Source organism: Setaria viridis, chromosome 4 (assembly GCF_005286985.2).
Source record: "Setaria viridis chromosome 4, Setaria_viridis_v4.0, whole genome shotgun sequence".
NCBI lineage: Eukaryota > Viridiplantae > Streptophyta > Magnoliopsida > Poales > Poaceae > Setaria > Setaria viridis.
The window spans coordinates 10,688,288-10,692,667 of record NC_048266.2 but is presented as its reverse complement, the minus strand read 5'-3'; the positions used below and the strand labels follow the sequence as shown (position 1 = coordinate 10,692,667).

Below are 4,380 nucleotides of genomic sequence, written 5' to 3'. Positions count from 1 at the left end.
GCGGTGGGGCATAGTTTGCCATGGGCCCGTGTTCAGGCAGTGGGCTCGGTCAGGCGCTGGTGCCGGCAAAGAGACGGGGGAACCGAGGCGATAGAGTGGGCGGAGCTGCGCCCATTGACCGGACGTGCGACGTAGGGTGCCGCTGAGTTGTAGGTCTCCACCTGTGGTGGTCCCGCTTGGCAGTGGGTGGGTTCGGACTGGAGATGGTGCTAGTGAGGAGGAGAGGGGACGGGGCGCTCGATGGCCCGGCTACCCCTTGAATTCGGCCAGGCCCCTATTGGAGCGCAGTGCGCAGGGTGGAGTGCACAGAGTGGGGTGGGCAGCAGCCGCGCCCGGTGCCGCTGAGCGGTGGGTCCATCCCTGCGGTGGTCCCGCTTGCCAGTGGGTTGGCTTGGCTTGGAGATGGTGCCGGCGAGGAGGGGAGGGGGAGGGCGAGGCGCTCGATAGCCCGACCGGGTAGGCCGCGTAGGCACTCGATCCCCTTCTTGGATTCGGCCAGGCCCCCATGTCGGAACAGTGCGCGGGCAGCGCCGCGCGGCGGTCCTACATGCATGCGCTCCCCTTCCTCCTCTCTGCTGCGGTTGCCGAGGCCGTCTCGTCGGAGCAGTTGGGGGAGGACGACAAGTCCCATCGGGCAGGGAGGCCTCGTGCTCCCAGGTCTCGATGCGCATCCTCCCCATCGCCGAGATAAGTGCCCCTTCCTCATTTCTTATGCACTTCCTCTCCTTACTCCTCCATCATCTCGCTCAGTTCAAAACCCTAGCGGTGCTTGTGATTTCCGTGCTCCATTCCTCTGCCTGCTCCCCCCACGCAAAACACAGCGTGTAGATCTGTGTGAGCTCTGGCCGTTCTCTTTGCACCCTCCTCTTTCTACTGCTTTGGATCTACCGTGCCTTGACCTGATATGCCGGTTCTTGCTCTTCTGGTGCAGGTGCAGAGGCGGCCATGGAGACGGTGACCTAGGCCTAGGAACGCCCATTGTAGGAAGGTGGGTCACCTGATTCTAATTTGGACGCCTTCCTTTGCTTGATCTCATGCCGTGGATATTGAGGGACTACATCTAAGTCTCTTTCCTGTGCCTGCAGTGAGCTTCTTGGATTATGTCAGCAGGATCTCAGGGTGAGTTCTACCCTTCTCTGGACCTTTTCGTTTGTTTGTGTTCACTGCCTGTTGTGCCTTTCATCAGTAAAAGGACATAGTGATTACAGCTTGTGTTTTTTCTTATGGCTGCAGCAGACTTCAGGGGTGTTTGGATACTATGTGCTAAACTTTAGCAGTGCCACCTCGGATGTTCGGATGTTAATAAGCAGGACTAAACATGAGCTAATTATAAAATTAATTGCAGAACTATGAGATGAATCTATTAAGATTAATTAATCCATTATTAGCAAATGGTTACTGTAGCACCACATTGTCAAATCATAGACTAATTAGGCTTAATAGCTCGTGAATTAGACTCTATCTGTGCAATTAGTCTTGTAATTATCCTATGTTTAATACTTCTAATTAACATCCAAACATCCGATGTGACATATGCTAAATTTTAGCGGGGTGTATCAAACACCCCCTTCGTGGGCTTGAACAGCAGCATCTCAGGGTGAGTTTGTCCCTCCTCTGTTGCTTTTCATTGACTATTGTGCCTTTCATCAGTAAAAGGGCATAGTGATTACATCTCATGTTTTTTCTTATAGCTGCAGCAGGCTTCGTGGGCTTGAACACCAGCGTCTCAAGGTGAGTTGGTCCCTCCTGGCCTCCTCTGTTGCTTTCCATGTGTTTGTATTTGCCCTAGATCAGTGAGGAAAAGGTAGAAACAGAACCTTATTATGACGTCTTGCTTGCTCTATACAGCATGGCCACTGTGCTACGGTCTCCTGTGTGATTTCATATGTAGCTACTATGATTGGGGATTATCATGGTTGTTTTCTTTTAGTCTGGATGCAGTGACATGAGTAGAAGTTCCATATTGTTTAGGATGTTTCATGTTTGTTTGGTCCATTTTCATAAGTACATGCTATGGTTGTAGATTATCCTGGTTGTTTTCTTTTACTCTGGATCCAGGTGTCATGTATGTTAGTTATTTTATTCTATCATCCTGCTTGCTGTGTGGAGCATGTGTGCCTTATTTGCTATGTGATATGATATTGATGTGCCTTTGATCTGGATGTTTGTTGGTGCATTTGTCCTCCTGCTTCTTTATGTGTACTTATCAGGTTTTGTGATGAACTACCAAGACGCAATGGCCATATGCAGAGTCTATGGCCCTCCTGACCTTTTTGTGACCTTTACATGCAACAGTAAATGGAGAGAGATTGCAGATGCTCTGCGATACGAGCCAGGTCAGCAGCCTTGTTATCGGTCTGATTTGATTGTGTCTGTCTTCCATATGAAAGTCGACGAATTCATAGATGATATCAGGGAGGGTAGAACGTTTGGCCCAATACGTGCAGGTGAGGCATAATATAGGCTGGCAGCCTAAATTAGTCTTCTATATATCTTTGTTTTTAGTATGTCTGGTGTGCGCTGTTGCTCGTGTAGTTTTGTACACTATAGAGTTCCAAAAGCGTGGCCTGCCCCATATACACTGCCTTATGTGGTCTCGCCCGTCCCCTAACAAAAATGTTGCTAAGAAGCTATTCACTGGCAAAGAGCCTGGAGATGACAATTGTGGCAGTGATGGCAGCGCAGAGGCCGCTGATCAGGACAGGTAGTTCCCTGCAGCATTTTACTTGCGTTAAACACATGTCTTGGGGTCATGCGAGCTAGGTGTAGATCAATTAAATTTGGAATGGGCCAAGATAGTAGTCTGTAGACTTTGTTATTTGCTACCTTTTCAGCTCCCAACATCTGGACTTCATTTTGCTTATAGGATAATAAACTGAATTTTCTTTCGACAGAGGAATAGGAAAGTGAATTTCAGTCAGGAAAGACTTCATAAATAATTTCCTTTGTGTCCAACAGTCAATCTCAAAGCAAAGTATTGTGGTTGGCTTCCTAAATAATACAGTAGTGAAACAGCTCCTTGTTCAGTCTGCTTTGTAGTCAGTCCTCTTCAATTTCAGAAGCGAGTTGCATTTGCCATCTATAGAGGAAGTTAACTGTATTTGAAAGAATTTTTGTGTTCCTAAATTGAATGCTTGACTGCATTCTTTACAATACCATTTTGCCATCTGAGGCGTTAAAATAGAGATGTTATTTGTTCACTGATTCTAAGCTTTAACTTGTGATCTATGCACTATATTGTCCATCTCAAAAAAAAAAAAGAATTGTGGTTGAATTCCTAAAGAATGCAGTAAATCTGCTACGTTGAGATAGACTTCCTTTATGTTAACGGGGATATTCATATGTCTTATTGAATTTTGCGAATTCTGACATGAAAAGTTCAGGATAGCGTATCATTTGCATGCTGGTATTGTATTTCCATGAGATATGTTTGGCAATAAATTCTCTTCCTTTTGCATGCAGTCCAAGCAAGGATGCATGAGCAGTGAAAGCTCATGTTGATTTTGCCTCTACCAGTTGTGACCAGCTTTTGTGTGTCCTTCGTCTCCGGTTAGAAGAGTTTGATGCATGAGTTCCAAAGTCTGCATCGACCTGTGCCTGCAAACTGTGTAGCATGGTGATTAGCTGCTGCTTTCAATGCCCATTTCAGTTAGTATTCAAAGCGACCAGCTAGGTTGTTTGGTAGCTATGGATACTTGTTGCATATAGATTTAGGGTGCTCGGATATGCTATAATATTGATGCTCCAAATGCTAGACAGACGCCTGATGGATAGCCTGGTTCGCGGATGTGCTATTGTTGTAATATTTATGACATAGATACCTCTGATTGTTCGCGGATGTGCGACTGTTGTAATATTTATGCTGATAGGTACCTCTGATTGCTAGGATAGCCATGTTGCTCGAATGTGCTATAATATTTGATGCTCCAAATGTCGGATAGACCTGATGAATAGAGTAGTCTGGTGATCAGATGTGCTGTAATGTCCATAATTCAATTGCCGGACAAACACCTATGATGGATATTATATCCACATTGCACAAATGTTAGCATGTTGATGATGTGTTTGCTACCGTATGGGTGGTTTCGTATTGAATTTATCCTATACCATGCATGTGAGTTTCGAATTGAATTTATCCTATACCATGCATGTGATTTGTTGCCTTCCATTGCATTCCATTGCATCACGCGCCGAATGTTCTATTCCAATAAAAAATGAAGTGCTTCCTCGATGCGAGTTAACTCTCCTTGACCTTTTTTTCTGATGATGTTTAGCGGTCTAGAATCTGTTGCGGTTGCGGCACCATGTCGATGTTGCAGCTCTCCAATGGCGGCATCATGCATGGCGAGAGCGAGATGGGCAGCCTAATTGCGTTCATCT

The 4,380-nt window shown here is 46.2% G+C and overlaps 1 long non-coding RNA gene across 6 annotated transcripts; it reads left to right on the top strand.

Annotated features, from left to right (window-relative positions):
• Positions 1–458: 458 nt before the first annotated feature.
• On the top strand, positions 459–4,076 carry LOC117852998 (uncharacterized). Of its 6 annotated transcripts, none has more exons than XR_004640000.2 (7): positions 459–988; positions 1,086–1,119; positions 1,237–1,597; positions 1,692–1,731; positions 2,296–2,447; positions 2,536–2,704; positions 3,463–4,076. It is a non-coding gene; the product is annotated as an uncharacterized lncRNA (long non-coding RNA). The 6 variants fall into 6 exon arrangements; XR_004639997.2 differs by having other exon boundaries at positions 2,211–2,447; XR_004639999.2 differs by lacking the exon at positions 2,536–2,704 and having other exon boundaries at positions 460–988; positions 2,211–2,447.
• Positions 4,077–4,380: the final 304 nt, after the last annotated feature.